We start from the raw sequence: 20,254 nt of genomic DNA, 5'->3' as shown, positions 1-20,254 counted from the left end.
AAACAACAGCAGCAACAACAACAACAATAATAGCAAACACTTTCAGAGTGCTCACTGTATTCTAGGTACTATTTTAAGAACTTTACATGTGTTATTTAATCTTTACAATGACTTTGTGGGATATCTGTTGACTCCATTTTGAAGATAGTTAAAAAAAAACTTTTAAACAAAGAGTTTAAAAAAACTTTTTCTGTAGTTATTTGCCCCCATTGTGAAGCATAATATTGAAAGGATCAAAAACATGATACTAAAGGTTCTAAAGGTCTGCATTGGAAGCAATGTAATGAAACATTTTAGAAAATGGTACCTATTAACAAGACTTAGAAACTCAAAAAGATTCTCAATTCTTTCTCTTTTCTCAGCCCATCAATTTTCAGTACACGCTGTTTAAGAAGACTGATTTTTTAACATTTGTGGACATGTTTCCACCTCAATCACTAAATTCCTTTGGTGAACTATCTTTTTCTAGGTGGTACATTATTCGTCCCCATAACCTAACAATATCTGAAGCTAATTGTTATTAAAGAATTTGTTTAGAATTTTGAGGAGGGGCAAATAAGGTGACTATTTACTGATACTACGATTTGAAAATAATTTTATATTTTTATGCTCACTGTTATATACAAATGGCATTTAAACTCATAGGCTAGTGCTTTTGTTTGCTTTTTTGTTACTTAAAACAAAATAAAACAAAACCTAATTTAAAAGTGAAGTCACAAGTCCATTAAGTAGTTGCCTTTTTCTTGTTTGTATTCTATTTTCTGTTGAAATAGCAGAATTAAAAACATTTATAAAGTCAGACCAATATGCATTTAGCCAGGAGCTGGTTTAATTAGGTGATGATCACAGTTTTTTTCTGTTCTTCAGAATCAATTTATAGCCTGAAATATTTAAAATTTCTTACTATAAAATTTATAAAAGTTTTATTTTTGGGAAGAGTTTGAGAAAGATTGGTACTAATTCTTCAAATATTTAGTAGAATTCACCAGTGAAGCTATCTGGTCCTAGACTTATTTTTTAGAAGGTTTTTGATTATTGATTTCATCTCTTTGTTAGTAATCCCTTTGCTCATGGAAATTGAAAAACAATTACATTTATAATATTTTCAAAAAGAATAAAATACTTAGGAATAAATTTAATCAAGATGGCAGTGAAAGATTTGTATATTGAAAACTGCAAGATATTAATGAAAGAAATTAAAGAAGGCACAAATAAATGGAAAGATATTCTGTGCTAGTTAAAGTGTCCATATTGCCCAAAGCAATATATAGATTCAATGCAATCCGTATAAAAATTCCAGTGACATTCTTCACAGAAATAGAATAAACAATCTTAAAATTTGCATGGAACTGTAAGAGACCCCAAATAGCCAAAGCAATCTTGGAAAGAAGAACAAAGCTGGAGGCATCATGCTCTGTGATTTCAAAGCTATAGTAATAAAAAAAGGTATGGTATTGTCATAAAAACAGACACATAGATCAATGGAACAGAATAGAGAGCCCAGAAATCAACCCATGCATATATGGTCAATTCATTTACAACAAAGGAGCCAAGAATATATAATGAAAAAAGGATAATCTCTTCAATAAATGTTATTGGGAAAATGGTATAGCACATGCAAACAATAATGAAACTGGACCACTATCGTATACCATACACAAAAATTAACTCAAAATGAATTAAGGACTTGAATGTAAAAGCCCTAGAAGAAAACATAGTCAGTAAGCTCCTTAACATAGGTCTTGATGATGATTTTTTGAACCAGACACCAAAAGCAAAAGCAAGTGGGACAACATTAAACAAAAAAGCTTCTTCACAGCAAAGGAAACTATCAACAAATGAAAAGGCAACCTATTGATTGGCAAAGATATTTGCAAATCATATATCTCATAAGGGGCTAACATCCAAAATATATAAATATATAACATCCAAAATATATATAACTCAATAGCAAAAAAACCCTAGCAATCTGATTAAAAAATGGGCAGAAGCTTCTGACATTTTCCAAAGAAGACCAACAGGTCCAGGAAAAGATGCTCTACATCATTAATCATCAGGGAAATGCAAATCAAAAGTACCATGAGATTTCACCTCATACCAGTAAATGGCTATTATCAAAAAGACTAGAAATAACAGGTTTGACAAGGATGTGGAGAAAAGGGAATCCTTGTGCACTGTTGGTGGGATTGTAAATTGGTGCAGGCACTATGGAAAACAGTATGGAGGTTCTTCAAAAAATTAAAAAAAGAGCTATCATATAATCCAGCAATTTTACTTCTGAAAACAAAAACACTAACTTGAAAGCTATGCACCCCCATGTTCATAGCAGCATTATATATGGTAGCCAAGATATGGAAACAACCTAAGTATCCATTAATGGATTAATGGATATATATAGATTATATATTAATTATAATTACATTTAATCATAATTGTATACAAAATGAAATGTTATTCAGCCATAAAAGAAGAACAAAATCTTTTGATTTGTGACAATATGGGCATTATGCTAAGTGAAATGAGTCAGACAGAGAAAGAAATACCGTATCATCTGTCTCATATGTGAATTCTTTAAAACAAAACAGAACAAAACAAAAACCAAGCTTATAAGAAACCCTGCAAGCTTATTAAAAAAAGTAAATTCATTAAAAACAAAAACCACCCTCACCTTCAAAAAAAAAAACCCCGAACAAACCCCAAACCACTTACAAAGTCACATCATTCTGCATTTGGTAAGGAGCTACTTTAATTAGGCAATGATCACAGTTTATTTCTGTTTTTTTTTTCAGAACCAATTTATAGACTACAATACTTAAAATCCCTTACCACGAAATTAAGATAGGTTAATATAACTTTCACAGTTTTATAGTGACTAAGCAGATAAATATGATTAAGATTACAAAAAGGATAATAAAAGTCCAAAAGAGGAATTTGTCTAAAAATATACTGAGAAGTTAAGTGTATTTTCATCAAATTCATTAGTAAGTACAGTGTGTTTTTATTAGTAGTAATAATGTGTACATTTTTAACACATATGCAATTTTTAAATCTCACTTGAAGAAAATGAAAGGTTTGATTTAACTTTTCTCTTTGTGAACATTCTGGGTAATATAATCCCTGGAAACTGTAAGATTGTAATATTATAATGATAGTAAATTAAGTTAAAGTAATTTGTTTCCGATATGTAGTGTACTGATACTTTGCAATATTTGGCCCTTCATTTCCTTTTTTTAACGGGTCAGAAGTTTAATATTTTAACTGGGTTATTAGGTTTGTAAGTTTTTGGGGGGAGGGAGGGTTTGTATGTTAAAAGACTCCTGGATACATTGTCTGGTTGGACTTGGAAGTCTAGATTGAGAGAACTCATCTGTTTTGTTAATTACAAATGTACTGCAATTGGAAGAGGTGTTGGCAGAGGCTAACTCCTCCAAGAAGAAGCTATCATACCAACATTTTACTGACATTCCAACCAGTGGTTTCACTGCAGGCAAAAAGGTTCAGGCTGGGTGATCTTGACATTTTTGAGGGAAAACCTCTCAATTCCATAAAAGCTTGTGTCAGTCTAATATAATGCTCTTGCCACTCTTAAATTCTTTGCGATAAAAAATAACAGCCATATACTAGATTACTATTAAATACATATTGTAATAGGGAAATTATATATATCCATGTACAGACATAATCTACATTCTTTTATTACTGTTAGATTTTATGTTTCAAATTATTCAAAGCTTTTTATTTTATTTTTAAACCAACTACAGAGGGGTACAATTACATAGAGTGAAATTCATCCTTTTTAGGTATACAGTTCAGTGAGTTTTGACAAATGAATACACTTGTGTAACTACCTCCACTATGAAGATACAGAACATTTCTATCACCCCATGAAATTCCCTCATTTCCCTTTGCAGTTAAGAAAGAAATATGAACATATCACAAGCAGAAGAAGCAGCGACTTATATTAGTTTTCACTGATGAAACTAAAAAGCCTCCCATACTGCACGATTTCATTTATATAAGATTATTTTGGAAATGAAACCTATAAGAAGAGAGATCAAATCAGTGGTTTCCAGGGGTCGGGATTGACTGTTTTTGTTTTGGGTGCCAGGAATGCATAAGGAAGACAATAAAAAGGAGATTAAAAAGAGGATTATTTACATGAGAGTTGAGAAGATTGATATCAATATGAGAAGATGGTCGATGGAAAAGAATTCATTCTGTCTGCTTCCACAAAAATTGGAAAAAAGTAGTTGCCTAATTTTTGCAATGTTCGCCCAATAGCATTAACTTTTTCTCTATTGAAGTTGCAATAAAGTGATGTGATGACATATTTTCTTCCTTTGTTTATATAAAAAAGGAGTTCTTAGTTAACTGAGGATTCAAAAATATTTGGATCTTTTGACATCCTGAACCTGTCTAGTTGGAGTAATTTCTTTCTTCTGTAATAAATGGCGTTTACCTTCGTTGAACCTTGTCAAAAAGGGGGACAGTGAGGAACAACTGAAAGACTTTTATCAGTTATGTAACCTTGAGCATGTCTCTTACTCCTTTTAGCCTTAATTTTCTCACCTGGAAAATGTGGATTAATAAAAATAATATCTTCCTCATAGGGCTGTTATAAGCACTGAATGAGATAATGCAAATAAGGCATTATCTGGGCATAGAAAGAACAGAGAAAATCTTATTATCTTTTGTTCTTTTCTTCTCCACATAATACAGGAAAAGATAGAATATTTAAAAATAATGCATGACTCCTATTGGTATATCATAACAGCAATAAGATGACACAGTATTCAAGTAAGAAGCATCAGTTGGGGGTGTAGAAAATTAGATTTTGTACTTATTATTATGGTGCATCCACTTTAACAGAAGAAGGGAAAAAACCCTCTTGAAATAATTAAAGAATAGTTATAAATCAACATAAAATAAGAGTATGATAATTCAGTATATCTAGAATAAGACTGAAGAAATGAGGCTAAACACGGGCATGGGAAATTTGCCTGTCCCAAAAGATTTTTGAATGGTAAGCCTGAGTCTTTGAGGAGGCGACTGGCCCAGACTGGCAGGCAGGTAGGCCAAGGAGAAGGAATGGCATGATTAAGGCAAGGAGGTGGAAATAGTTAAGGACAATAGAGAAACAACGAGGTGATCTAGTGACTCACATGGAGAGGTTATGTAGTGGGCAGCAATAGAAAAGCAATCGAGGCTCTAATTGGGAAGGTGAGAAAGGAAGGAGGTAGGGCAGTTAGAAGATGTAATCAGTTGATATAAGTCTTTAAATAATGCTTATACTTGATCTGAAGTGCAATTTGGAGCTACTTTAAATTATGGAAGGGGATAGTGACATGATGAAAACTGTGTGAGAGGTGGACTGTGCTTCCAGCACCATGCATAGTGGTTCAGGATATCGATGCCTGTGGAGATGTGTGAAGATGTGCAGCTCATATGTAGCCACTCTAGCCTCCCTTTCCCACTGCCGACATCAACAATGAATCAAGACTCAGATTCCAGATGCAGCCTCAGATCCTTCTCAATACAGCATTCTTGAGCTTACTATTTTTTAATCAGAACTGGCAAAAGAGATGAAATCTATTGCCACATCAGCTACTTGTGTTAAAGTACCTAACAGTTAATGAGGCATCACTGGGTGATTATGTTTTGCAGGTTTTAGAGTCACTCAATATTTTGAATTTATTTAGTAGCAAGATCTCCATCAGAACCTTGGCAGAGTCTATCACCAGAAATGCTTTTGAAGGACATTATTTGAAGTATTATATGACATTGCTGCTTCTAAATATTTTACAAGCTTTACAAACTTAGAGGATAAATTTACTAAATCCTGTAACTTTTGTTTCTCATTATTTATGTTTTTTCACAGTCATTAAACATTCATTTGTTAAAGTCTTAACACATTCCATTACTCTACAGAATTTATATTTGCACCAAAACTATGTTTCAGAGCAATTCAAGATTAAATTAATGTGACAAGTCCTATTTATCAATATGACAGTCCTACTGCTGGAGGACAAAAAATGATTTAGGTGCAGTGTGTGTGTGTGTGTGTGTGTGTGTGTGTGTGTGTGTGTGTGTGTGTATGTATGCATACACATCTTGCATAAACTTGTGGGATCTGCCCCGGTATTTCTTTCAAACTAGAGGATTCCTGATAAAATAATCCTCTAAATACCTCAACATATGGTTTAAATCATCAAAGAGAAAAAACACTTGTAAAAGCACAGAGAGGGCACCCAAAACCACGTACATCTTACCAGTTAACTCCCTTTGTAGTCAGTGTAAACCATAAAAGGCAGTTATTTTGAGTCAAATTCCAACATATGTATATTTTCAAAGTATCTTGCTAACTTGAATTATGGGAGGCGTCCCAAGTAAGACAACATGAGAAAAGCATTGTGCTTACACTGTGTGCTTATAATTAGAATATTTTCTGAAAAAAGGTCAAAACTATTTTGAATGCTTGTGTTGCTGTGGATTGTGTTTGTCTTAAGACTTGGTAAAAAGAAATAAGAGAGGTCAATCATTTCAGATGTTTACATGTTCTTATGACATTCCAATGGCCTGGAATCACATGAAATGATGAGAATTAAATTCAAAGTTCAGTAGGTGGTGGCAAACAAAGTTGTTAGTACTTTTAGCATTTTTATAATAGAAACATGAAACCACCCAATTTTAGACCTGGTGAAGCCTCAGAGTTGATCAGTTAGCCTCCCTGTTTTACAGATGTACACAGCAAGCCGTAGGGAGGGTGTGAGAGTCAAAGTCACTCATTTGGTTAGATTAGAGTTGTTACTAGCATCCGTGTCTGTGGACTTACAGTTCTATGCCTTTAGGTATTCACTTATTTTTGGTGCTTTTAAAAAAGTTTCATACTTGAAGATTCTATATTCATTGGAAATTTGTACCTATGTTACTGGTACTCCTCCATGGGCTGGTGAGAAGAGCTTAGAGGTGGAAAAGAAACTAGCACCAAGAACCTCTGTGGTGAACCGGCATATGCGGGCGTAGGACAGGAGTCCCCATCCTGAGGTCGGAACCAGGGAGGTTGGAGGAGGCAGGTGACTTGTCCTTTCTCGAAATATATCAATGCTCATTTGGAATTAAGTCACAGAATAAACCAATCTTGTTCTATTACTTGACATTGTTGATAAATGTCGTGATTTCCTTTTTTATGTGTATTGTATTGTTTATGTAGCATAGCAAGAATGGACAGACACTGCAGTGCCAAAAGATGAGTGAAGGGAAACTGTGAGACCTCCTTTGATATTCCCAGGATAGGCTGATGAACTCAGAGTCTGGTAGGCTGGGATAGAGCAGATCCAGGGAGGTGCTAGTTTGATATTGTTGTGATGTTTTCACCTGCTTATCTCCTTGTTCATCTGACAAACCCTTATTTATCCTCCAAGATGGAGTCTTAATGCCTCCTCTTCTTTGAATCTTCCCAAGCCTACCTTTCTCCCTTCTGCCTTCTTTGTGCTCCCAGAAAGGCATATTTGAAACGAGCTATTTGGCCTGCATGGTTTCAGAGTTCATTTCTGGTATTTAACATTTCCTGGTCCTTTTGATCCTTTTAAGCATTTTGGGACACTTGATTTTGTACCCATACTGGGTTTTTGGGTGGAGAAATCATTGGAACAACTTGAGTCTCTTTGGTTGGCCTAGCACTACCTGCTCCTGGTGACAAAGCCCTCTAGCTGGTGGCCAGCCTAGCACTGGTTTGAATTAGAATTGGGAGAAATTTTTCTTGAATTCCAGAGCACTGCCTGTTGAGTGGCTCCACAGCTGGCATGGGAGGGTTGTGTCACTCTGCCAGCTGCGCTCCTTCTTTGCCTTTTTGTAAGCAGATGACCAAATGGGTTGGTAGCTTCAGAGCCATTCTTCTCTCCTTCTCCTTTCTTCTTTCTTTTCACGAGATGTGTACTAACTATATCTGCTGCAAAATCTGAAAGCTACCCCTTCGTCATTTTCATTCTCTGGAGAGAAGTGTTTCTTAGGTTTCTAGGCCCTTCTCTCTCAACAGAAGAGATGGTGATAGCTTTAATTGACAAATGTAAGGGTTTTTTTTTTTTACCATCATTAGACATATGAATTTAAGATGAGATGAGCACCACCGAGGATAATAAAGATAATACCCTTTTAAAAATATATCTAAACATGGAGTAAGCTTAAGCTATCCCTCCTCCTTCCCTACCACCATCTGCCCCAAATGATATTTTAAAAACAGATTTAATAAATAGAAAATAGAATAGATAAACTTAGACCTGCAGATTGCATAGGAAGACAGAGAGTTTTGAAAAGTCTCAGAAAATTGATTATCACTCTTAGTCCCTAAGGAGAGACAGGGGCTCTTCTGTCTTTGGGTGTCTGGGTGTCTAGCATCTCCTCTGCTCCAGTTCTCCTGGCCAGGGAACCTTCCCTTTCTGTCCTTTCCTGGTGCATCGTCCACAGACTTGAGTCCACAGAGCAGAGGGCCGCCACTTCTCTATAAAACATTCCATTGATTGGGGACTCTAAGAATATGTTCTCCAATGGGAACACTTCTACCCTCGTTAGTTCTTTGCATATTGTGGTGACAAGACTTTATTTTCCTACACTTGAACCCCAAATTCCTCTTGGTTGCTTTGCATAGGAAAACATTTGACAAATTCTTAGGGGTAAATACTGAGAAATATGGGTTAGCTGTAGACAATGCAATGAAAGAGATAGATGGCTGGCTCTGTACTTGAACTGAATGGGGCCATGGCTGAGGAGATGGGGTGAGGGATAGAGAGAGAGAGGAGCAGCTCGGAGGAATGACAAAGGCCTTTAAAGAACAACTGTGTTCATTTTATATTAACAGGCTGCCATACTCACAAGGTTTTTTGTGTTTGCTTTTACTTTTTTTTTTTTTTTTTGGTGTGGAAATCATGAAAAGTGGTTGATATCCCTGTCTTGATGGGAAGATGAGAAGATGATCCAAAACTGGAAAGAATTCTACAAGTGACTTTGAGCACATAAAGGACCCAAGAATTCACAGACATTTGGAGAAAAGCATTGGACTTCCCACAAGTGATGGAATGGGGGTTTCAAGAAAATCTTATCTAGATTTTAGACTAACATCTGGATTACATTAATTGATAGTCTTGGCCAAACCTAATACCTCTCCCTCTTCTCTCTTCGCCAATCTCAGCAAGCTTTTGTTTCAGAGGCATTTTAAGTTTTCATTCCTTAGGTGGAGCTGTTTTCTATTCTCTTCAGAAAACATGGAGGAAAGGAAGAGGGCCCACATTCTCTATTTGGGTTTCCCAATTCCAGGGTGGAACCACTGACCGGTTCAAAGAAGGGTATGTGAGAAACAGAAAATTCTCCACACATGTCCACATTAAAATCACATTTTATTGATTTGGCAGTGAAGATATTATGTGTACAAATATTGAAAGAATTCTCTAATTGAGGGGCTGAGAAGTGTGATTTTAAATCTGGCTGTACTTTCCTCATTAAATATGTATGTCTGCTGCACACCCTCACCAACTGCTCAGTGCCTAGATCACTGCAGATTCGATTTTTCTCTGCAACAAAAATGCAGTTGTTTCTGTGACTCTTATAAGCCTCTCAAGCTAGTATGTTGCATTCCACAAACTTTTCACTATGTCACCCTGCATCCAATGGTTTTTAGTGATATTGTGCAAAAGTAAGGACTTTTTTAATTTAAAAAAATTAGATACCTTAGGAAAATAACGTTTTCTTGATCCATATAACTGAATACTTCTGGGATAGAGCTTTGTTACAGGAATGGGTGCATCCAATAACTCAAGTTACATTGATTTTAAGTTAGTTTGTTATATACTAGAGCTAATATGAGAATATACATTAAAAATCCCCTCAAATATTGTCTCTTTCTCTCTCTCTCATTTGCTTATGCATGTATCTTTCTATTTTTCCACTATCTATCTATAATTTGCCTATTGTGTTTGAATAGGTCTCTCTCTCTTTCTCTTTCTTTCTCTCCCTCTTTTTCCTGCTTGTTGGAGTTATTCAGGAGTGTGCTCACAGATCTGTGAATTACAGAGTTGGCCCAACTGGTTTAAAGTCTGATATAAATTAACCTGCACTAAAATGCAGTAGATACTTGTGCTGGTGTACAGAGGTGCTAGTGGAAAGTTGTCATCCCAGGAGTTGTACAATTGTAGCAAATAATCAAGGAACAAGATGAGACAGACAGAATGCTTTATTAGTCAAATGCAGCTTTGTGCTTTTGGGCTTCATAAATGAATTTCTTGTGGAAGATAAAGAAAATCTGTCACTTAAATAACCAAAGTAGATAGCACATGCAAAATCACTTATCCAGCTAGTCCGAAATTTGAGGCTTAGAGCCTGCCTGCTTTGGTTTTGATTTCCAAGAGATACAAGTTTAAAATGTTAAAAATTTAATCTGGCTAACATTCCAGGAGAAGCCAGCCCCAAATGAAGCTTCCATTACAATACTTTCCTTTTGATTTTTAATTGTAGCAAATATCATTTACATAAGTGTTTAAAGTATGTGTGTATAATTTAAAATAAACAATAGTGTAGCCAACACCTAGATAAAGACATAGAATATTACCAGTAACTTAGAAGATTACTGTGTCATAAACATCTCCCACTTTCTCCACCGAGAGATAATCACTATCCTCTACTTTGTGTAAATTATTCTCTTGCTTTTCTTCATTATTTTATACCTGCTTATATATCCCTAAACAATATATCACTCAATTTTGCCTATTTGTGAGTTCGAAATAAGTTGAAAGAATGCTGAATATATTCTTCTAAAACTTGTTTATTTTGCTTAACATTGATTTCCAATTAATCAATGTTGATGTAGGTAGCTCTAGTTCCTTTGTTTCTCACTACTACATAGTAGTCCATTGTCTGAATATACAATATATTATTTATTCTATTGTTGACGAACATTTTGCCTTTTGAGACAATGATGCTGTAAATATTCTTGTCTCCTGGTTCATTTAAGTGTTTTACTTGGAGTTGCTAAGTCATGAAAATATATGTGTTCTTCTTTACTAGGTAATGCCCATCTGTTTCCCATGTGGTTGTTTGATACTAGCCAACTTAAAAATGTTTGCCCATCTAGTTTGTATAAAATGATATTTCATTGTAGTTTTAATTTGCCCCTGATTCCTAAAGATGTTGACATCTCTGTCTCCCATTTTTTTTCTTTGTTGTTAAGGTTTATGAGGCAATTAGGTTTCTTTTTGTTGTTCATCTCTTTGACTCATTTTTCCATTGAGTTGTCTTTGTAGGACTTCCTTATGCAGTCAAGATACTTGCCTTTTCTCAGCTATATGTCCTACACATATCTTCTCCTAGTATATTGCTTATCTTTTCCCCTTTTTATGATGTCTTGTGATGAATTAAGAATTTTAATTTCATAATAGTCAAATGTATTATTTTTTCTTTTGCATCTTTATATAGTTTGTGTTTTAAGAAATTTTTCTCTAAGCCGAGGCTGTAAGCATTCCTCCTTATTATCTTAAAAAAGTCTTATTGTTTTTCTAATTATATATGACTTTAATCCACCTGGAATAATTTCTTGGGTTGTGAGGGGTAAATAATCAAATTTATTTTTTCCTATATAAACAGCTAATAATAAATAGTCCATCTTTTCTCTACTGATCCTCTAATGTAATGCTTAAACATAAATAGAATTTCCATTTTTTTAATAATGTTTCATTGGTCTATTTGGCTATCATCGTACCAATATCCTTTTGTCGTAATTAGTATAGCTTTATCTTAAGTTTTGATATCTGATAATATAAGACCATCTACTTTGTTATTATTTAGGGGTTCTTTGTTCTTCCATATATATTTTTAAATCAGATTTTCAAGTTTCACGAAAAGTCCTGGTAAGAATTTGGAATTTCATTGAAAATATGAACACATTGGGCAAACATTAAAATCTCTATTATATATGATTTATCTGTCTAATCATTTAATGTCTTTCAATGAGTTTTATCTATAAAGAAATATATTTTGTTACCTTTATCCTTAAATACTTAATATTTTTGTGTTTCGTAGCTATTGAACATAGCAACTTTTTAAAATTTACATTTTCTAAACGGTCGTTGCTGGTGAATAAAACTGCAATATATATATATTAATATATATATTTTAAATCCAGATAGCTTGACAAACTTCTAACATCTAATTTTTACTGTGTAAACATTATGTAAGTAGCATATTATTAAATATTTTTGATGTTTGACTATCTTTGTTTTTTTAATTGGAGTGTTTAATCCTTTTGCATGTATTGTGATTGATATATTTGGCTGGATTCTTAAATCATATTATGCTTTGGATTTGTATTAACCACCCCATACCTCTGGCCTCTTTTGCATTGAGGCCTTCTCTTCATTTCCTTTTCATTCCCTCTATACTTAACAACTATAAAGTTAATCATCTTTACCTTCCTTCAAAATAAGGGCAGGTACCCTTACAATTAACCATTTTAAGTCAAATTACCCAGGTACAAGGTAAGCCCTTTCAATATGTTATTTATATCAGTTATTTATATCTTCTTTTATTTCTAGAAAGTTGTTTTCTGCTTCAGAGGCTCCAATTAAACAAATGTTGGATCTTATTTGCCAGTCTTCTATTTCAATCACTTTCTCTCTGATCATTTTTACTTCTCTCTTTATCATATTTTTATCCTCTTAATTTTGTTTATTTGTTTTCATGCCTCCTTCATTTGAAAACAGTCTCCTTTGGGCATCTTGTGATTTATTCTACATTTCTTCAATCTTTTTTTTTCTATTCCATTAACTCTTTTTTCATTTCTTTCCTTTTTTGTTCATAGTTTTCAGAATTCTTTTTTAGAATAACAAATAAATGTTTGAGAACATTTAGTTTCATTTAGAATATTGTTTTACAATTTTCTTCTGCTTTAGTTTTTTTTTTTTGAGGGGGAAGATTTTCAACAGGTGAAATGTTTTGATTTACATATTCTGTTTTCTTATTATTTTGTGGTTTTGAAGAGATTTATTCTGATTTCTATTTTTAGGTATTTCATAGAGAGTTCCCAGTTCAAAGCCATCCTCTCCTGTCACTATAGTGTAGTGCAATTTTTAAATGGGTGACGTGATGTTTGGGAAGCGGAGCTGCTGACCTGTCTTTTGATTCTCTTTTATTTATGCAGAATTATTACTTTTCTTTTCTTCTTTTTCTTCACTTCTACATAAGGATACTTCCTCCCTCTCTATTTATGTGTTTTTTTTTTCTTCCACAGGTGATGCTTCAAGACTACCACCTCCAGTTTTGCTGAATTTTCTGTAACTGTTTCTGTGATCCACCAAGTTCTAGATTTCTGTTTACTGTTTTAGAGCTTAGTGTTAAACTTTCTCTTTTTGAGAATAACTTTGTTTTTGTTTTATCTATGTTCTTCATTCATCTCTTCTCTTTTGCATGATGTGTCTTAACACTGCCTTTCCCACTGCTCTCCACATTAATAGGCTTATAGCGGCAATGAGAGACCTAGTAGTACTTCTGTTGACATTTAGTATTTATTTGTCTACTTAAAAGTAATCTGAAGTAATCTCTCTTCTGGGACATGGGTGGATTATTTGTTCTCCTTTTTCATTTTATGATTTGGGGAGGATGTATGAAGAGATTTAGATCCAGACAGCTGCCATTGTCTTAATGTCAATAAGAATTCCTGTGAATATCTTATGGTGGAAAAAGCTCTCATATACTTATAATATCAACATTCATATAGAAAACTGGGCAAAGTCGATTTACAAAGAAAAGTTCAAATGGCCAATAAATATATGAAAAACATTCAACCTAATAATTAAAAACAAATAAAAACAATATGATTTTCTCATTCTCAAAATAAAAAATGCCTATTTAAAAAAATAATATCTACTATTGACAAGGGAGTAGAAAAACTGACAGTCTTATATATTACTAATGGTAGTATAAGTTGGCACAATCTTTCTAGAGGGTAATTTTTCATATAAACAAAAAATCTTTAAAAAGGTACATATTCTTTTATCTAGCTATTTCACTTCCAGATATTTTTGCAAAGGAAATATTTATTAATCTACTATTACTATAAATCAATTACTTATCAGGTAATATTTTTGATTTATAAAAATCTGTTATCAAACTAAATCTACAGAGGCTTGTCTAAGATTAAAAATGACGTGAATCTATGTTTATTGACACGAAAATGTATTTCTACGATTCTATTGTTAAGTAAAATGCATAATTATAAAATAGGATTATGTATTAATTTTAAATTTAAGTAAATGTTTGCAAATTCGCACACAAATGCACATATATGCATATACAGGAAAATGTCTGGAAAGAAATATACCAAAATTTTAATTGTGGTTATCTTGACATGGTAAGATTATGGATTATTTTTATTTTCTTCTTTCTAAATACTTTTCTGAATAATCTTCTTGTTAGAAACACATTTGGCATATATTACTTCTGCATCAAAAAATTATTTTCATTTGAAAATTATGCTGAATGTCTTGAGTCCAGCCCCAAATTATGCTGATCCAATTCAAGAACAATCTCTGAGGCATGGCTATCTATGCTCCATTTATCTTTGAAATTATCTTAAATGAATCCTTAAGGCAACTTCTAGACCCTAATAAATCCCAGAAGATTCTTGACACATTTAGGATTTAGGATTAGTTGTATATCTCCCTCTCTTCTCCCACTCCCATTTTTCTTCTTATGTGAGCCAACTTGTTGACTGAAAATATTGCTCGAGAGTGGCTACATGCACAGCAATATAATTTATCAACACTAGTACTTCTGGAATGTACCAGGAGTAGCACTGTGCTTACTCAATAGTACAATATAATCTACCAAACCTATCCCCCAAAAGAAACATCATCTTCTGTGACTTTTTACAAGCCAAGATTTCACTCCTTCTAGTTCAAAAAACATGAGTCAACTAAAGTCAACATTAATAAAAACAACCTTGTCTTTCAACTAGCACATAGAAAAGCAGAGAATGCTATCAGGCTCTCTATGATACAACTCATTTCTTCATCCCAGCTTTGTGGCTTTTCCCCTCTCTCCGCATGCACTGGAAGGAGCCCTAAGTGGACTTTGGAGACCTTCAGTCTAGTGGCTTTAACGTGGTGTGAGACTTGAGACAAAGCATTTACTTTTTCTGGGCTACTGTGTTTTGTTTTTGCTTTTTTCCTCCCTAATGAAATAAAGTACAAGAGATTGATAAGTAGATGTTTTAGATTTCCTAACAACTCTATTAGTCTGTAAGTCAATGAATCTTTATTTACTAATATATATCTAGGCAGTTACACCTGTTGGATTTTGATTTTCTTTAGTTCATCTGTGTGGAATTTAAGGCTGATAGACATAAATTATTTAAAAATTCCTTCTTAATGAACACTCAATTATTAAAGTGCAGTAAAGATGTTCAAAAATGCTTTGAAAATAGCTTTCAAATTGTTTTAGCATTATTTTCATATTTGCAAACAAATGAAAGTTCCCTTTGTCAAGTAAAAGCAACAACGGAATATATGTTGATTTCTTGGTCTGATAATTCTTGCTAAGATATAGCATATGGGCACAGCCAACGGTCTATCTAATTTACCAGTATGGAAGGGGTGGGGAAGAAGCAGAAGGTGGATTTCATGGCTAGATAGCATCTCTTTGAGAAATATATTCCCATTATCAGGCTGGAAAATAACGTTTGGATATAATTTAAAAAATAATAATTATCAGTTTTTGTATTGATTCTTTCTAGTTATTTTATGTAAAAGTATTTGTGTAAAATTTTTGTGTTCCCTTTAGTTATTCGAGTGGCTTTCTTGTGTACCTCAGAGAAGTCATATGACCTCATGAGATTTGTTTTAGTCATTCGTTAAATCCGTGGTTTGGGTGACATGATCTAAGATAACTTTTTGCACTAAAATTCTTTATATGTCAAACCAATGACACTGGTAAGAAGGAATTTCTACCTTTGTTCTTATTGCATATGTCCATTGTAGTAGAATTAGAAAATAGAGATGAGGAAAAACGAAAGGTATTTATGATTTTACTACCTAGTGATAACCACTATTAATATTTTGGGTATCATCTTTTTCTATGCATATTTTTTCCCCAATGCAACTCATACTATACATGCTGTTTTATGACCTACTCCTTTTAATAACATCAAAAATAAGTATTCTTTAATAATTATGACACTAAATTATTTTGTACATATGAATTACAAAAAGAGACTTTAAAAATATTTATTTTATTTATCTTCTGAGAGGAAACATGAAACTAATACCCTCACTTATATTATTACTTTTTTTATTGAATTATCATTTATTGACAGTAAAATTCACCCTTTTTGGTGCAGTTTTGGGAAAAGCATTTAGTCATGTAACAACCATACAAATCAAGATATAGAGCATATCTATCAGCTAGAAAAGTTCTGTCATGCCTCTTTGTCAATCAACTTGCCTATGACTCCCAGATCCTGGCAATCACCAATCTTTTTTCTGTTCTTATAGTTTCCCCTTTTCTAGCATATCATAGAGTATATAGTCTATAGAGTCTTGCTTCCTTCGCTCAGCTCAATGCAGTCATCCATGTTGCTGTGGGTACCAGGACTTTGTTCTTTTGATTGCTGATCATTCCATTGTTTGGAAGCACCACAGATTGTTGATCTATTTACAGTTAGTTAACATTTGACTCGTTTCCAGTTTTTGATGGTTATGAATAAAGCCACTGTAAACATTTACGTTCAGATTTTTATTTAAACATATATTTTTATTTCTTTCGTGCCTAGGAGAGTGTTGCCTGGTCGTATGTCTAACTTCATAAGAAACTGCCAAAATGTTTTCCAAAGTAAGTGAACCATTTGTTTTTTCTAGCAGCAAGAATGTTCTAATTGCTTTGCATCTATGTCAGCACTTGATATTGTCATTTTTCCCCCCAATCTAATAGATGTATAGTGGTATTTTATCATGGCTTTAATATGGGTTTACCCAATAGCTAATGATGTTGAGCATTCTTTGATTGTGCTTATTTGACATTTGCACATTTCCTTTGGTGAAGTGTTTAAATCTTTTGTCCAATTCTTAATTGGGTTCTTTATTTTGTTATTATTGCATTTTGAGAGTTCTTAATATATTTTGCCATTTTTAGATATGTGTTTTAGAAATGTTTTTTTTATTAGTCTTTGGCTTGTTTTTCATTTTCTTTACAGTATCTTTTTGACTAGGAGCTTTCAATTTTAATGAAGTCCAATTTATCAACTTTTTCTTTTGTGTATCATGCTTTTTGTGTCATGTTTAAGAAATCATTGCCTAACCCAAGGTCATAAGATTTTTTCCTATATTTTCTTCCAGAGGTTTATAGTTTTAGTTTTTACATTTAGGTCTATGGTCCATTTTAGGTTAATTTTTATAAATGGTAGGAAGTATGGGTCAAGGTTAATTTTTTTGCATATAGATATTCAATTGTTCCAATATCACTTGCTGAAATAACTGTTCTTTCTCTTTTGAATTGCCGTTGCAACATCACATTTTGGTAAATAACATAAATCAGTAATTTGCGTATACTGCCTAATTCTAGTTCTGTTTTATGTGTCACATGTAACGGCATCGGTTTTATGTGTCACGTGTAACTGAGATGACAAACTATACTTGGCTGCATCTGTTTTATGTGTCACGTGTAACTGAGATGACAAACTATACTTCAAGATGATCAGCGCTTCTTAGAGCAGGTTGAATTTTAATGTTTCTCTCTAGTGTATCAGCAAAAAGCCACTCTATTTGGGGGAGCTTAGAAGTCCTGGCCTCTTTTAGAAAAAAGGTAAAATGTACTTTTTACCTGTTGGTTCATTTATGTCAAAGTTTTTTATAATTTTAAAACCAAAACCGGAAGAAATTCTCAATTTATAGTTATTTGAAATTTAGGATGCATTTTTTGCATAGAAATAGCATTTGTAAATGATGGTGACATACCCAGGCTATCCTATAAATATTTGATTAAGCAAGGCATCACGAAGAGCTACCATACATTTATAATATGGAGAAGAACCAGCAAGTAGATGGACGCTTGTGAAGATTTTGATAGAAACTTATTTAAAACGTTTAAGTGTGCTGTATGTCAATTATATATTGATTTAAAACATAGTATTTTCTATTTGATCTTATATTTTAATTACATTGCAAGAAATGTCAGTATAGTACAAAATGCGAAAATTCACAAGCTCATATTTCATTATGAAGTTAGTTTGTACAGAGCTTTGGAGAGGCTTTCATTAAAAAATTAGATTTTAGATATTACAGATGCTGCCTCTTCAGTAGAACCAATGTAGCCTAAAAAGTATGGCTTTCTCGCTTTTTAAAATTCAATAGCATGATTATTTTATGCGTTATTCATGATGGCATCAAAATGAATGATATTCCATTAAATATCTACTGTGTGGCAGATAGGTATTAGTGCTTTGCTTAAGTTATTTTAATTAATCTCGTTCCTATAACAACTCTTTGAAATAAGGAATTCATCTCCATTTTATAGACTTGAAAATCGAGATTTAGGGAGGTTAGGTAATTAGCTCAAGATCTCACAATTAATAAGTCATGGATATGGAATTCAAATCCAGTTCTGTCTTACTTCAGCATCCACTATCCCCTGATGATTAAATTGACTTTTTGGCTAGTAAAATAAATGAGTAGGAGAGATATCTTTCTTAAAAGAGAGAGAGAGGAGGAGAAGAAGATTATTTAAAGTAGAATTGAGTGATCTGTGAATGATGACTTAAAAGAGGCGAATATGTTCTGTCAAAATCCTTACAGAGGAAAATAGGATTAGGCATAGAAAAGGTACACTAAATAAATGAGTTTCTCTTTCTGACCACTAGATGACACCATTGACAAAAAACACCTTGGTTGCTGTGGGGGCGGGGGATGGTGATGATGGTGGTTGTGGTGGGGAGTTTGAGGCAGGAAAGGATGGGAGAAGGACACTGAAGAAAGTTGTATTAGAAAGTGGCAGTTCACCTCCATAATGGACATTTGAAGCAGGCAGATGTCATGTCAATCTTGTGGAGAATGCCTTATAGAGCAAAAAATACAGCATGTGGCCTGTTCAGGTGTCGCTTTTGATCTAAATGTGCATCATTGCTATTTTTGACAAAACACAGAATCTTAAGCTTGGCTTTATAGGTCTGGAGCCTGAGTCTACCACTACCAGCTGTATTTCATCAGGCAAGTGATTTAACCCTTTTGAGCCTCAGTTTTCTTTTCTGTTAAGTGGGTATATCTACCTCAAAGAAATATTGTGAAGATTACATAGAACAGTAGAGATAAAACACTTAGGATAGTGCCTTCCTCAAAGTTCTTGCTAAATGCTATCACTGTTGTTATTATTGGTGTTGGGTAGAATCTCTGAAAAAATGACAGCAAAATTAAAATAAAAAAATGAATGAGTTAACACATTCAAAAACAGGAGGAGAGAAGGTTTTTAGTTTAGATAATAGAACTTATTTTTCTTTTAGGATGTAAATAAATATTGTACACTTAATTGAACAATGCAGTTGAGCCTCCTATATGTCTTTTAATTTCTTAATAGAAAAAAAAGTTTGTGTCCTTGCTTATTTTGCTAAGAAATCATGTCAATACTGTAACATTTGTGGTCAACTCCAGGCAAAATTTCAAGATGATAAAATTTATCTTTGATGCTTTCTCAGCTCTCACTTCCATACTGGTGTCCTTCATTCTTTTTCTCTCCTCTTTTCTACCTTGACCCTCTCTTCGCTTCTCCCCAAGTTTCCAATTATCTAATTCTGCTTGTTAGCTATCCCCAACCTCTCTAAGAAACACCAAGCATACTCTTCCTCTCATGTCTTCCCAAAATTCCAAAGTTGCAAAATTACATCTTCCTCATTCCCCATTCTCCATAAAATTCCAATTCAGTCAATCTCTCTATCTTTGGAGATCATAAGTTGGATTGACTAATTGATAATAAATTGAGAATGAATAGACATTTTTAGTATCCCTAGGAATATTTGCATTTTGTAAAGACCCAATTAATGGAAATAAATCTGTAGGTTATGGCATTTCAAGCCATCTGAGAAAATTTAAAAAATTGAATAATTCTGAATAACAGAAGAAAGTTTAGAAGTGTGTGTGTGTGAGGTCTTCCTTAAATCACAACAGTTAGGTGGCCACCAAAGATATATAGATCATTGAAAATCTCCAAAAACTCAGATTTTTATTTATCCAAT

General features: G+C 33.4%; 1 long non-coding RNA gene across 1 annotated transcript in view; it reads left to right on the top strand.

Moving 5' to 3' along the window:
- LOC112469538 overlaps positions 1-20,254 on the top strand; it is a 228,085-nt gene that overhangs the window by 8,699 nt on the left and 199,132 nt on the right. The window contains exon 2 of the long non-coding RNA XR_003042655.1: positions 16,808-16,866. This is a non-coding gene — a long non-coding RNA (uncharacterized LOC112469538). The remainder of the gene's footprint in view (positions 1-16,807; positions 16,867-20,254) is intronic.

Source organism: Pteropus alecto, unplaced genomic scaffold (assembly GCF_000325575.1).
Source record: "Pteropus alecto unplaced genomic scaffold, ASM32557v1 scaffold86, whole genome shotgun sequence".
Classification (NCBI taxonomy): Eukaryota; Metazoa; Chordata; class Mammalia; order Chiroptera; family Pteropodidae; genus Pteropus; species Pteropus alecto.
Note: the sequence above shows the minus strand (reverse complement) of the source record. Positions and strands in the feature narration are given on the sequence as shown.